Genomic DNA, 16,147 nt, shown 5'->3' with positions numbered 1-16,147 from the left:
TGCACCATCAGCAATTTCCGACACAAAATGGAAAACACGGGGATCCTGGTTCCAGACTACCATGTTCAGCTGCAAAATAAACTCCTAAGAATCACATGCATAAATCTGTATATTTTTAACTTATCTTTTCACTCCAAAATCTCTTCCCTAGGTAAAAGAGACTTCAGACAACCCTGAAATGTGAACTTTTTCTGAGTCAACAGAGACTGACACAGTGGTCCTGAGGATGCAGGCTCCCCCAAGCCATTTCAAGTCAAACACTGAAGTCTCCTAAGTTTCCTGCTAGTATCTTATTCAATTGTATCTGTGTTCACATGAAAAGAAAGCACACAAACACCACCAGGAACCTGCACAGGTGGTCACAGCCCAGGCCCCCTTTGGCTTCATGAATGAATGCACAAAGCAAACCAGCAGATCTGATGGGAACACCTCAACTTGGTTTCGCTGTGGTTTCACCTATGGCATGAGCAAGCAAAGAGAGGGCACAGAGTCCAGTGCACCACGTAACAAAAGGAGCCAAAATCTCAGAGTTGCATGTCAAGCTAATCCCCTAAAATCAGGCCCAGCTGGCATACACGTTTTAGCAAAGCCCTATGATGTCTAGTTAGCATGGCAAAATACCGAGATCATTCCACATCTTCTCAGGAAATCAAGGAAGTTAGTGGCTCTGCTGGGGAGCAACTCATAACAGTTTGGAAGGGTTTCCAAACTGTATTCTTAAGTGGAGAACAAAAATGTACCTGGTAATTTTTGGGAGGCTGTATATGCAAAACATGTTTGCTACTGTTGCCATGACATTATATTCCTGTGTCTCAGAGTGATTTGAAGACACCCTGATTTTCCTCAGTTCTCCCCTTGTTAGTTCAGTTCCTCCCCAGCCAGGGCTGAGTTCAAAGATCACCCAATTAATAAAAATAAATAGAAGAAAAATATATCTATCCTATTCTTCTACCTGAACAAGTTTAGTATAAGAAAATTTTCAAAAGGTGTTACTACATGAGGAAAATCTTTAGCCTCACTACAAGAAATCATTCAAGGAGAATGGAAATAGATTCAAATATAATCATACAGACAACAATTTAAAGATGTTTCTGAAAAGATAAGACTCCCCAGACAAAACTGTCTTTGTTTTGGGCTTTTTTCCCAGCATACTGCCCCAATGGCTGCAAAGAATATGAGTCTGGCTTTCTTTATAGTGATTGCTCTGCTAAGATGCTTCTCCCTTCTTACTGTCTTCCCCAGTGCTTTTCTGCCAGCTCTGATAAATTAACATCCAGCTGGTCAGGATGCTAGTTTTGGGGTAGGAAGGCCAATATTATCTTGTCAGTGCTGCTCCCTAAGTGTCAGCAAATCTTTGGTTTATCACAACACCCTTCAGAGAGACTCTATAACAATGCACAGCACATATTTTGCAATTTACTTCCCCACTAGTTCAATTTATTTCCTTTCCTTTTTGTGTTTAGAAAAGGCAGTTTTCACGTAAACTCCACCCTGACCTGACAGGGAGCTATAACTGTCTTTGAAACCCTCTGCACTTCTCCTTCAATGAAGCAAACAAGAGGTCACAGAATTTTCACTGCACATTGTTAGTATGTTTTATACTTATATATTTATGTTACTTGATAGTGTCATCCCTTATATCATGAAAAATTCTCATCTAATCCCAGGTGGGAAAGTGCTTCCCATTATGTTGGCTCATACTGTGATTTCTTCATTGGTATAAAATCGTGTTTTTATACAGAGGCTTCTTGGTTCAGGGAGAAAGAGCTCTGGGTAACAGGAGGGCCAAGTTTCCTGATTATCCTTATGCTTATTGACCATACAGCATGAAACAACATACTCGGAGCAGAAGTGCAGGTTGGATGTTTTTCAGCACACTGCAGCAGTTATTTTGTGCAAACACAGCAAGCTGCTGGTTTACCACTCTCTGATGGAGGCATTCAAAGTGGCAGTGCACTAGAGAGAGAGAGGAAATTAATTTAGATTTTTAATAGAAGTGGGATATCAATTATATGTGCTTTAAAATATACTGTTTGAGCCTTGTGCTTGGAAGGGAAAGTGTAACAAGTCTTGATCATGCTTTTTGTTATACTTTTTTTTTTTTTTTGCAAGCTAACATTGTACTTAAGGGTTTAAAGATTGAAATTCAGCTGACCTGTCTCTGCATAAACAAAGGTGCTATAAGCAGAGCCATAAAAACAACTTCTTGGATTTAGTTTTGTCAGATTTTCTTAGGTAGATTTGGGATGTTCGATTGTTTTGGACTAGTTTCAGCTTTTAAGGGAGGCCGGCTGCAGTCATCCATTCACTGTGCATGCAAGGATACCACTGACAGAAGAACTTAATTTCAAGGGCAGTTCCTCTTTGGAATTCACACAGGATCAAATATTGCTCAGTGTGGCACATCCCTGTTATTAGTGTATGCAGGTGAGTCCTCTAAGTTGACACTGGATGAAGGGAAGTGAAAAGGGCCAATTGCAAAGTAACCTCAGTCACCGAGAGCTCAGGGTAGAGAATCACTTTGATATCAAGCAATGAAAATATAGACACAGCACAACATTTTAGATGTGATTTTTAGAACTATGAGAGGATAATAATACTAGAAAATCTAATGAAAAAAAAATAAGGCCTTTGTAGCAAGAGCTGTCTGTGCTCCCCTGCTCACATGGGTGCTTGCAATGACATCAGGTGTAACACTGAACTGAACTGCACATGCTCTGATGGTTTTTTTAGCTATGGGTACAGTAAGATTGACTGTATTATGTAAAAATGCCTATTTTTGCCACCGTACATTATTTGTACCGTGACTGAAATGTACTGTGGGAGACCTTGACACAGTGACAGGCTAATTAAACAAACATCTAAAAGCACAAGGAGACATTTTCCAAAGACACATGAAGCCTAAGACAGTCTCAGGTGCTTACAGCATTGCTTGAATCCAAAGGAGCCACTTTGGGTCAAACAAACATTGTCTAGATCTTTTTAGGGAATCTAAACTGGTCCCAGTTGTCTTTTGCTTTTTCAGATTTTGGGGCCACAGCAGAGGGTCTGAACAATGCTTCTTCTTTAAAAAATGTGCAGATTAATGTAAGGTGGCACATAACAATACAATAGCCAACAGCAGTAGCAAGGAGATGGGTGATGAACCAAAGGAAAACCTTTTTGCTCCCAGAGCCAGCAACACTTTTTCCAGAACAGCAAGGCTTATTTTCACAGGATTCAAGGAGAGAGAATTCAGTCTAGGCTCTGGCCTGGGAGCCATCTCCATTTTTAGGGATCCTAGAGTCAATGAGAAATTATTCTGTAATCTTGTCTGGCAATCCTGTTTCAAACAAAACACAGCTTAAGATATTTAAAATGTCACTGGCATTTGGATTTATATTGGAGCAGGAGAAAATTAAGAGTTCCACCAATAAAATGAATGTTCTTTCAATCTTTCTCAAGAAGATATTTTTCATTATAAAAAAAAAGCATTACCCACCTACAATCATTAGAATAACTTTTGTTTCAATTTTTTTTTTGAAAGCAAACCATCTTCATTTGAAAGGAATTTTGGAACTCAAAGGTTCTTCTGAGATGTAAGAAAATCAAATATCAACAATTTACAATCCTCAGGAAAAAGAAATTTCTGATCTTTTCACTGTCCTTTTTTTTTTTTTTTTTTTACTTCCAGTATAACACACTTACTTGACCTTTATAAAAATGTTAAACGATATGAATATTTCTAAAAAAACCCCAAAATAACCAAACAAAACTCAAACCAACCAAACAAACAACCCCCCCCCACCACCAAACAATAACAACAATAAAACAAAACAAAAAAACAAACCCAGAACAAACACAAATAGGGTCACTCCACTAAAACAAAATTTCTCATTTATGGTCCTGTTCCTTTAGAGAAGTGGAGAAAAACTGACTCATATTTGACAGACACTGGTCACTGTTTGCTGCACATTTGGGAGGTGCTATATTGACAAATGAAGGCGATGAAGTCAGAACAAGAAAGTTCATAAAGAAAGTAGCAGGGAAAGGAGGAAAATGTAAGAACAAGCAGAAAGAGCTAAATTTGAGACCAAAGACATGCTAATAGAAGGACAAAATACCTTGAATTATGGCCAAAGAGGTTTTAGTAGCAGTACCAGGGAAATATTAGAGAAAACCTTCGTAGATATCCAGATGACCAAACCTAAAGAGATGTGAACAGACATAGCATGAGATGCTTAAGCCGTGTGGGAGAAAAACAGCTTTCTAGGATTGTGCTGAGAACATGGTTTGGCAGAACTTCCATGCCTAAGTATAAAAGCTCTGCAAACCACTTTGCTTTCTGGCTGCCAGGACCACAGTGGCAGCAGAAGTTGCTTGGGGTCTTGTAGCTCCTCTACCAGCTAAGGATGATCCCCAGTCCCTGCCTCACAAAAGTTCTGAAATTCAATAGGACAACCCACATGACACCCAACACCCTGCCCTTGGCCAGGTCAGAGCATGTTTGTTGCACAGCACATGCACTGACATCCTGTTGGCAGTGTAACTACAGGGCAGGGGTACCTGTGGTATACTCGGGCAAGCTTCAGAGGGCGATTTTTTTGATGTATGCAGAGAAATGTTCGGGTGTAGAGTACTCTCCCTTCACTTTCATTTAATTTTTGCAGCCATCTAAAGAGCCAGCCGCATCTGCACAGCAACTTTACTGAAATTACCAGGGCAAAGACCCTACCAAATAAAATAAGTCCCCTGTCAGCTGTTTTGGTTTACAGAAAACCAAGAATACTCATACTTACATCCCTAAATGTACAGAACCAGAGGAATAATGTAATGAAGTTATACTGTGTAGACCACACATACATTTTCTCATTCCTTTATGTTGTCTACAGGGCAAAACCATTTGTTCCACATTATAGAGGCTGTACCACTACTTTTGAAAAAAACACATCATCCTGTATCCCACTTAAAAATATGTGCTGTACAAGCCTATTTGCCATTGACAATGTCTTCTAACAGCTGGCTGAGATAGAGTGGTCTTGATTATGAAGAGCTGAAGATTAAGGTAGATGCTTCTATCTGATTTGAGAGCATCTGAAAGTGAAAATATACAAGCCTTTAAGAGGCTCACTGACAGATCATCATCTGACCATCATAATCCTGTCTGGGCCTTGTGCTGAGATTTTTTGATAACTAGATACAGTGTGCAAGACAGAAAAAAAAAATTGTGGGGAGGAAAGGCTGAACTGAAGCTGGAAAGGGAAGGGGAAGCAAATAGGGAAGGATTTTATTCTTAACAAACTAAAAAGCTACAAAGATGAACTGACATGGAAACAGCTCTTAAGTTGAGGGGGTCCCATTTCAGAGATGTGAGGTTGTCATTCCCAGCCTTTTATTCCACATGTTCACTGTAGCTTAGGGGCATGTCACACACTTGTGAGAACTTTACCAGAGTGTTGATGCAATATTGTGTCAGTAACCAAGTGATTTGTTTTTCCTCTGGACATTGATTGAAGAAATTCTTATTACATTTTATAGCTTGCTTGGCCTTGGTATGAGAGTCAAGACATAAATTGGACCATAAATTGGCCTGTGTCAGAATCTGCATTGAAACGACATCAAATACGTGTCATCATGCTGGCGTTGCAGCTAACAGCAGGAACCTGACACTCCCTGTCAACTTGATCAAATGCTAGACCCCCTCACATCTTTTGCCATGTGACCCACTTTAACAGTTAAAGTGAAGGCTGTGGAGGCAACTCCTGCAATGATACTGGAGAATGCTGCAGTAGGAAAATAAATTGTGTCTGTAGACCAAATTGATTTGCTTGGACTTATTGCAAAGTAACAATCTCCACTGTGAGCGTTGCAGGTATATGCATATAAATAAAAATTGACACTAAAAATATATAGATACACTGAGAGGAAAGAAGAGCATACATAACTGAGATATATTTATCCCACAAGTGAAGCAAGACTTGATAATTCATGAGTGGCAAAGATGCAGTTGAGTTATGGAGATCTTTCCTCTGGAGTGAAATAAATACAGCATCTTGATTCAGCCCATTATATAACATGATTAATAGAAGTGAATGCTTTCAATAAGTTGGGGTTTTTTGAAACATTTAAGTTCTATATTTTGCTCCTAATTTACAAACTACCAAAGGTCTTCATGGTGATATGAATTTAGAAAGCTGTATTTTGGTAATAGTGATTTTTTTTGCAGAGGGCGAATTTCTATTTATGACTCTGCAAAAGAAATCAAACATTTTAGTTGGAAACTGAAGTTTATTTAATTGTAAGTTAGTGGCTCAATCTTCATCAGAAACCTACAGCACAGTTATAGCATAAGATAAAACATAATGTAAGATAAAATCTACAGCACAATAGGAGACAACTTTTTGGCTAGCAGATTTTTGGGTGAGCATCTACATTTGCATTCAAGGTGAGTCAACATTTGTCCCCCTCCTTCACCACCACTCTGAAGACTGGCCAATTCCCACCCATTTCACTCTGCATACAGCAGTATCTCAAGAGCTAAACTCATCATTCTTCTGCAGCTATACACTACAAACACTGTAAGCAGAACCATGGTATCACCACACCTGCAGTTCTTTCCAACATGATGTTAACACAACAGGGTTTACACAGACTTTACATACTGTCTTCTGTGGAGACAAATGTGGAGCACCAGCCATGGAAGGTGGCCTGGAGTTATTTTATGATCCTTTCTAAGTCAGTATCTTTTTCTGGCTTGGATTTCAGCAGTTACATACCATGCAAATGTCAGCACTATTAGCTACGTGCTTATAACTGTAATAGAAAACTCTCAGTAATGTGCTTGTTCAACAGTCCTAAATCATGAGACCTTCCTGTGGGCCAAGACCCAGCTACCTCACAAAATTGCCAAAACCTTAATTTTTCCATTGCCAACACCAACAATGTTCTGAGGTTCCTTTAGTATAAAATTGGTAACATACAGAAAACTAAAAATGTTGAGACAGCACTGAGAAGAAACCCTATTATCTCAAGAGAGTTTTATGACTGTCGAAAAGAGAAAAGGGCCAGACATGCAGAAATCCATATGGAATAAAAAATCAGAAGGATAATGCAGAACTAGACTCTATTCACTGGTTCACTTAGTTCATTAAAAAAGCTCATTTTCAATTGAAGGCCATCAGAACATGGAAGAACATCCCAGAACTTTCCTCACCAGAGAACTGGACCTTATTCAGAGGCCTGAGAAAGGTGCAGTGAATGATATGCCACATTCATGGCTGTGATACACCACACAGCAAACTGCCGATAGAGGAAATGCAACTGAATATTTATGCTCCTTGAAGTTGTGTGTGACACCTCAGGAGTAAGGGACTTGTTTGTCATCTCTTTGACGAGTCAGAAGGAATTCCAGAGCAGAGAAGCACCTTGAATCCACTGTAAATCCTCAGTCTTGTTATCATTCAGCGATCGGCAGGGCTGCAACAGAAGAGATGCTATCTTTGTTTTACTGTTTGCACAGCTGGAGGAATTATGTCCATGCCCACAAACATAGCTCTGTTTAAGGGTGTTCAGGGCCGCTATTCCAAAACCAAGCTCAGGGCAGGAATGCTGAAACACAAAATACTTCAAGGATAAAGGCTGAAGTGAATAGTGAAAACTGTTAACGAGACCTTCTTGTAGAAATCTGCCCCTTCTGTCTCGGTGATAACAGATTTAAAATCTTTGCTCTAAAACAGTTTTGAAAAACAGCTCTGGATTTTCGGCCAGGCTCTCTTGCTTGTGTTCTCCTTCTTCATAAGCACATATGAAATTATTTTTCATATGCATGTTGCCCTACACTACAGATCTTTGCTGTTTGAACAGAAATAGGATCACACATATAGAACTACCAAGATGTTGCACTCATCTCCTATTACTCTTTTGCACCTGTAACAGAAATCGGTTGAAAGCCTGTAATTTTGACAGCTTTTCCCTGGAAAAATAGGTAGACAAAATATTAACAGAATTTTTTTCAAATTTATAAAAGCCACTGTCCAAACCATGAAACAAAAAATTTTGCTTCTACCTAAATTAACTATGACTTAGAAATGAGCAATCCAGGTCAGAATTTAATCACAAGACTCTCTGCAAGAATGTCTCTGATTTTTATTCAAGAAACTGACATTTAATTACTTGCAGAAAACTGAGTAAAGGCTTGAGTATGTTCCTCTAATAAAGTTATGAAACTTAGTCTGTGCCCTTTCTCTGATGAAGATATTTCCTAAGTCAGGAAGTCTTTACAAACAAACAAGCGAGCAGATTTTCTAGACCCTTGTTGTCCACAGCCAAGAGAGGCATTATGATCAAACTGTCTCTGGCTCCCTGGTCCATACTTGGAGCTGCCAGGACCTATTCTGAATGGACAATTACATCTGCCCAAGTTACCTTTCCCCTGGAGCACTTTCTCATGCCCCATATTTCCTGCTGCATTAGTCAATAGGCAACACTACAAGCAGAAAGCATGACTAACCCAGAGCAATTCTCAAAGGGCCTTGGCTAATCTGGGTGGTATCACTCAGTTAGGATCCAAATAGACTTTGCAGTGTGATCTGACCATCACCATCATAGCAAAAGGTTTTTATATCAAAATTCTGGCATGAAAATCTATAAGGCGCTGCAATGATTCTGATGATTTCTCTGCAGGAAACAAGTTTCTATTAAGAAAAATTAGAAGGCTGGTAAATGGCCAACACTTCACTTTGAAAAATTCCATATTGAATTCTTTGTAAATCTGTCAAGCTCTAATATTGTAGACCATCATTTTCCATGGTAGCTACCTTTTCCAAATGAAATATTAGGGGCAACTTTAATGTAGAACAAATTAGGCCTTTTCTGGAATATACTTGAGCAAAATACGCATATATATAGTTTGAATATAGTGTTCCTGTACCATGGGAGTAGACCTAAAATTTGCCAGAAGGGTCATATTAAGGGAAGGAGAGAGCTGGTGGGGAAAACAATTTCCTGGCCAGGTATTTGAAAACAATATCATATGCAAGCACCCATCTGTGGTAGCTGAAATAAGGTTGGATGGACTCCCATACCCTAATTTTTCACTGCACCTTTTACAAGTTTGATAAGACACTTGAAGTACAATTTTTGGCATAGCATGCATCTTTTCATTGATCTTGGTGGTTGTTCTATGGAAGAATCAGAATGCAGAGAATTTCCCATTTCTTTTCCTTTATCAAAACACTACTGCATGGGTTTACCTTGTTGGAAAGCAGGGGTCATGCTGGGACTATTCATATGCTTGAAGCCTGAAGGAAAGTGACATCATGCCAATGGCATCAGTCAGCAACCTCAGTGGTGGCTTCTGTTTGAGAGCAACTTTTTCAGGGAATGAGTAGGGTCCTTCAGAAACTGAAATGCACATAAAATTGTTCCAAAGCTCCTCAGAACACAGTAAGTTCAATAGGATGTGTATTATGATAAATTTTACAATCATCCCAGGGAATACAGCAAAACATTCTCTCAGTTATCAGAGTGCAGAGGTGAGATAAGCATTTGCTGTTAAATCCCACCTTACTCTTTTGAGAACTTCACCAGGCTGTGGCTCTGGTGGACTGGACCAGGGTTACAGCTGCTCATTCTCCATGTGTGCTTCCAGCTGTGCTCTGCTACCTGAGCCCTCCGCAGGTAGGAGGCCTCCAGCAAATGGCACTGGGGCATTGATTCCCACAGCTTCCCTTCCAGAGTGTTTGCTAATGCCACCATAATACAGCCTTCAGAGTCTCAGGTGTGTGTTCTCAAGGTACACCATAGTTCCATTCATTCAGCACAACATGAGTTCCATGGCTCAAGTGAACACTTATGTGCAAATGAGAGATGTTATCCTTTCCTCTTTTTCTTTAATCTGCCTTTTAGAAGCCCTCCCACTCAAAAACACACACACAGAGCACAGTGTCTTACAAATGCAGTGTCCTTGGCGATCTGCTTTGGATGAACCAAAGAAGAATTTGAGTGAAACTCAGAGAAGCCAAGACTTTATCCTATATTCTGTAATTATGAGGCATAAAGCAGGGATTTAAGGATGCCATCTGGGCCTTTTCTATGAGTATCCTCACTTTTGTCAGTTTAAAGATGGAACTAGTGCATTAGCTGAAGGGATTGTGTGTGTGTGTGTGTATGGTTTAATACACATTTAATATAGCTCCTGGGAAAGCTAATGGAGTTGCCTTGGGGAGCTGAGCAACCTCCCAGTGTGCTCTGCATAAATCTTCTTTAGCTGCCGGTGAACAAAAAGTTATGTTAAGTGCAAAAGTGAAGGTAACAGCTGCTGAATCCCTTTTGCTGGCCTGCAGAGAATTGGTACTGCATGTTACCAGCTGATTGGTGATTTCTTAACCTCTTCTAACCTGTAAAAATAAGAGGAAAATTTGAAGCTTTGGGGGAAAAATTTCTCTCCTAGTAGAATTTCTTTTATTCACCAAGGGCAGTGGGTTAAAAAAATAATTGGGAAGGAAATTCAGCTAGAAAATGGCCAGGATACCACAAATGCAGTTTTATAACAACCTTTCTTCTTATTTTTCTTCTTTTTTTTTCTCTTTTCTTGTAGAGGATAACTCGGTTTTATACTTTACTGTCTTATTAACAGAATGCACTTTGGAAGTCTGCCACTGTTAACAGTATCAGAAGGATTTAGGGCTGCTGAAATACACTTGAAGATTTAATTCTGCTGACTTCAGCTCTGATCTGAAGTAAAAACTGTAACCATAGATTAAATGTTTAGCGCCAGATATTGCAATTGCTGCTTCTTGTCGTAAATCCTTGTGTCTATTGCTGTTTCAGACAGCTCTCTGCGGGCCCTTGGCTGTGCATGCAGCACAATGCTCATGTCGTATAAGATTCTTCACCAGGGGCCAATTCCTGAAGTCCTCTCTCCATCCTTGCTCATAAAACTCCCAGTTGCCTGAGTGAGAACCTTGAGACGTAGCAGTGCAAGGCTGCCTCTCCGACATAATTCCCACGCGACGCTGTGAAAACCAGGACCATCACCTGCTTTTTTAATGCCCCGTCTCTGGTTCTCAAAAAGAACACTGCAAGGGTGGGGGGAAAGGGCCTTTTCAGACTTTATTGGTCTCTTAGGAGACTCAACTAATAAAACCAAATAATCAATAGAAAAATTAGATTGTCATGACAAAAATTAACTAATGTGGTCATTCATACAGTAGAATATCTGGCTAAAAGTTTAAGGGCCACCTCCCTCTCTTAGTTCTAATTTTATAGGTCTCAGCAGACTCCTTTTTCGGACTTCAGCAGCCATTGACATTTTAATCTTTTTAATGCGGTCATCTGATTTACACGTGGGGTTCACTTTTTCATAGTGTCTAGTTCTCCACTCATTGCTTATTGCACTCAAATAAAGTTATAATAAGAATACATTTCAGTAGTCCCTGGTCCAAAACTGGTGCCTGTCTTCCCTGACCTTGGGTAGATAGATTTGTTGCATTGTAAACCTCAGCATAAGATTTAATTTTTCTTCTATTAAAATTTTAATGTCAGGGGTATAACCCAAAATATTTTCAAGGTATCTCATAACACCAATCATACTAACATGTGAGAAGATGCTGGTACCCTTACTATTCTAATGAAAAGAAAGAATGAAAAAAAATAAAACCAAGGTTGGGAAAATGGCACGTACTAGAAGAAAAGAAATGCTCTGGTGTTTCCCACACTGTGGCCGCACGTAGAGATTGGGATGAAAGGCATTGAGTTATAAGCCTTTGTCTGGACTCCTAGGTGGTGGGCTGATGTTGAAATTTTTATGCCTTCAGGAAGAGGAAAAAACAAAAATAGAAAGAAGAAAATTAGGTCATAATGTTGACTGGAAGGTTAGCAGAATTACCACAGCCCAGGTAACCCATAAATTAAGTAAAAATTACTCACTTCGCTAAAAAAAAATCTATATTTTACTTTCAGCCTCTGGGACTGGAAAATTCTGGCTTATGCTTTATCCTGGTACCTGGAAAAAAGCAACTTCAGAATCTGAAAAATTTGGCTTAAACAAATTTTAATTTTAATTTGAGCTCCTGGAGTTTTGGCATGATGGTGTAGTGATAACTTGCTGCTGGATTGTCTGGGCTGCTTGTGCAAGCTCACATTCAGTTGGAAGTTTCAACTGGTTTCTTGAGGCTTCTCATACTTCATCTGCTGTTTTTTCAGCTTTATATAAGACCCATATAGAATAAAAGCATCAGGCTTGTTTCACATGGCTGTGCCAGTCCCAAAGCATGCAGATAAAAGAAACTGTGCAGTGATGCACTCAGCACAGCTCCAGTGCAGGAGGCAATCGTTTCCTTTGTTCCTCTCCCATGTGAGCAAACTAGTCTTTTATTAATTCTCTACCCTCTCCCCATTTAGTCTTATAGAGAGTGCCAGGGAGAAGCAGGGAATATAATGCTTTCCTCCCTTTTTTGCTACAGGTCATATAAAATGGATATTGCACTCAGTGCAGATGGGGCGACATTGTCATTCATCAGTTCCCCAAATTGGCTGCTTGGCAGACAGAATTATTTAAGTAAAACTGAAGTAATTTTCAAAATTGAAACTTAAGCTGTTTAGTGACATAAGCCAAGAGCAGTTTTTCTTGGACCCCCAACACTTCCTTGGCTCACATTCACAGTTCAGCTATTTTCATTCCCGTCAATTAGCTCAATCTCCACGGATGCGAGGAAGGGCTAGAGCAGTGCGGTTTCTTTGATGCAATTTCGTCTATACATATGGAGCATCTGTTACTCCAGGAGCCTTGCCGTCACTTCCATTATATGGAGAGTATTGATAGTGATAGGAACTCAGGACCTGATGGGCCATTTTCTTCTGAGCTTCACTCAGAAGTGCCTTGGCAGAAAGCCTCGTGCCAGGGAATATCCCTCCAAACAAAGGAAACACGCCATGGCAAAGCCCTGCAAAGGGGTCCAGGGAAAATAAAACGTGTAAGAGTGTGTTCCCTTCCTATCCTGCTCCACTCCTTCTGAACATCTGGGTGCTTGACACCTGCAACATCCAAATAACAGTGACAGAGTGGGTTTGAACACCAAGCTTGGAGTACTCAGGCTGGTCCACTCGAAAATAAAAGACTCAAGGAATGCACTTCACATTTAACAGCCTCTTGCTATCAGGTCACTCTCTTTTGGGGGGCAGGGGGAGCTAGAAAAGGTGTTCCTTCAGTATTTCTTTCAAGACAGCATGTATTCCACTGGTATTGATCTGCCAGAGGCTATCATTACCAACAACTCAGGCAAACATCTTTAGCCAATTATTAACCTGTGATTGAGAGATAGCATTTTCTCTCCTTCTTGGTATTCTTTATTTATACTTAACACTTTCCAGGGAAATATCTGCGAGTTCTTGTTTTTCATCTCATAATTTGGTCAGGAGGATAGGTTAAGAGTCTGAGATTGCTGCCCCAAATCCCAGCACTTGGTTAAGTGTGATTTAAGTGGCAATTAAAATGTTATGATAGGCTTCAGTAGACAATGAGCTTCTGTCTCTCATTTAGCACACCCACCCATTGCCTAATTCAGAAAGGGCCTGATGGATGGTTTCAAGGACCATTCAAGGAATATTTGAGAGGCACCTGCTATGTTTCATCGATTGCCACTGGTTTAGTAACCACTACATTTCCAGCTTGTTTGGGTACGTTAGTCTTTGCAGGGAAAAGTAAATCATACTGGCACATAGCTAAGCCACCTGCAGTCTTCAGGAACTCTCAGGGGGTCAGGAAACGCCGCCAGTGCAAGCAGAAACCCCACACTCACTGTCAGGGCACCTCAGAAACCCAGGGCTTGCTGTCTTCAGGGAGGAATTGGCTACTTCTGCTCCAGTGCACACAGAAAATAAGAAGAGCTGAAGTTTCATATAAAACAATGATTGACAAATTGGCTTAATGGACATGCACTGTTCTGATTTGAGCTATTTTGTTAGACAAAATTTTCTAACAGAGGAAGAAATGCTTCGACAAAAAAACCCCAAAGATAAAAAAGTAATACACCATTCAAAAAAAATTTAATGGAGTGTTTCAGTTATTCATTCCAAATAACATTGCACTGAAATCAACAAGCTGCTGCAAAAGTGTTTGTTTTTTATCAACTCACATTTTTCCTTCTAAAAATTTCCAGCCAGAACTTTTCTACTCATGTATCAGTATTGCAGAAGGAAAATTCAAACTGTGGTTTGAATTTATGTGAGATGCTTTTAGTCTGACTCTTCAACCCACTTAGATCAAGGCAGGCTCTTTTATAATTTGAAACACTCCACAGTGTTTATCTCTGGGTTGATGAAATGGATTAGAAGGTCAGTTTTAAATTATTGCTCCATGAGTTATGTTGCTCCTATAAATTCCTGTATTTTCTCAAAATAGGTTAATTGTTTCTTGTCACCTCCCACATAATATTAAATTATGTGCAGCTGGTTATATACAAAAATATGGAGTTTGCTTTTTCCTTGGGGTTTTAAAAAAGTTTATATAGTGAAATTCATAAAATATGGCAGAGATATAGCCTATACCAATATCACTTCTCTCAGCACACTCCCTAACCTTTGAGTCTGAATATGGAGTCACAGCAAAACATGCTAGCTTTGCTATTTCAAATATATATATGTATCTATATTGAATGCTAACAGAAGATGGAGAGTACAGAAATCAAACCATGCCCAGCATTGGTGATTATGAGTCTGAGACCTGCTTTGTCATTAAAAAAAAGTGTTTCTTATTCCTGTATGCCAGTTATAATTTAGTGAGTTAAGTGACTTGGAATCTGCCATAATCTTTGGAGGCTGCAGTTCCAGAGACACATCTAACCCATCATTACAGCACCTCTGAACCACCAGAGCAGCTCTAGAATCTGCCCCAATATGTTTCAGTATAAGCTAAATGTAAAGGTGCCAGATACAATCATTCATCCTGCTTCTTCTTCCATGGACCGACATGTGGAAACCATCTTGTAGCAGCCTTTACTTCTCTTAAATTACAAGCATCTGTTCCTGATCAGTTTTGAGAAGCACCTATAATTTTTAATCATTACCTGGGACTGATAATAACAGAATATTTGTTGGTAACTGCATTCTGTCCTCTGATTTTAGGATTATTATTTTTCATTGTTTCTTTTTTTTTGGTTGTTTGGAGTTTGCAGTGGGGGATAATTAGTTTCTTTTCTTCTTTGTGTTTTGTTTTGTTGGTAGGTTTGGTTTTTTTTCTTGGACTTTTTTTTGTTTGTTTTGGGGTTTTTATTTTGTTTTGTTTGTGTCTCCCTGGATTGTCCATGAGAAAAATTATCTGGGAAGCAACCTTGCTGACTGGTTATAAAGCACCAATAAACCTGAACAGCATTATTTTTTGTCTACACTGAATAGGTTTTGCAATGTAATAGCCCAGTGCCATTACAAATTCAAACCCTATATATATATTGTTCATCGCCCTTTGTGTCATCAGGAAATTAAAGTTTGCAGCTGGCCTCTTCATCTTAGTTAATCATGCAAACATGAAATCCTTAAAGGTCCACGCAGTGGTCCCTGCAGGGGCCCCACTCAACACTTCTCTGCAGCGTGACATTGTTTTTCAGCTGTGTTTTTATCTTCTCCTCTCTTCTGTTCTGGGCTCCTGCTGCTTTTAGCTTCAGTAGCAGACTGTCATGTGGCACTTTATCATGGGCTGTCCTGAGCACTGCAGTAGCCATGCCCCTTCACCATGCACCACAACCTGTTCACAAGTTTAGGAGCTTTGAGATGAAGCCTCTCCTGCTCTTACTACCCTGTTTTCCTGCCTTCAGCCCTGCCCTGGTGGCAAATGGGGAAAACCTTGGAGTATATCTTATACTGTGTCTTACACAGGGTTGCAGGATGATGGCTTGAGGGCTTAGTTTTCTCCTGCCTGTATTTTATGCTCTGCTTGCTTGTTTTCTAAGAACTCACTTAAATTATGACAATAAATCAAAGATTTCCTTCCAGATGTCTTTTAACATCTAGCATCATTTCCTCCAGGTCCTGGATACGTCCTAGATTTTGGCTTCCTTAGGTAATTTCCTCCACTGGCCTTAGTGACCCTGACACAGGTTGACCTGTAGTTAACTTAGTCCCCCTTTTTAAGATTCAGTTTGAAGAAGTCAGTCAATACCTCATTTAAAGAGGG

General features: G+C 39.7%; 1 long non-coding RNA gene across 1 annotated transcript; it reads right to left on the bottom strand.

Moving 5' to 3' along the window:
• Positions 1-5,433: 5,433 nt before the first annotated feature.
• On the bottom strand, positions 5,434-14,924 carry LOC135309476 (uncharacterized). Its single transcript, XR_010369736.1, has 3 exons — positions 11,663-14,924; positions 9,231-11,057; positions 5,434-7,455 (listed from the first exon to the last, which is right to left on the bottom strand). It is a non-coding gene; the product is annotated as an uncharacterized LOC135309476 (long non-coding RNA).
• Positions 14,925-16,147: the final 1,223 nt, after the last annotated feature.

This window comes from Passer domesticus, chromosome 1 (assembly GCF_036417665.1).
Source record: "Passer domesticus isolate bPasDom1 chromosome 1, bPasDom1.hap1, whole genome shotgun sequence".
NCBI lineage: Eukaryota > Metazoa > Chordata > Aves > Passeriformes > Passeridae > Passer > Passer domesticus.
Note: the sequence above shows the minus strand (reverse complement) of the source record. Positions and strands in the feature narration are given on the sequence as shown.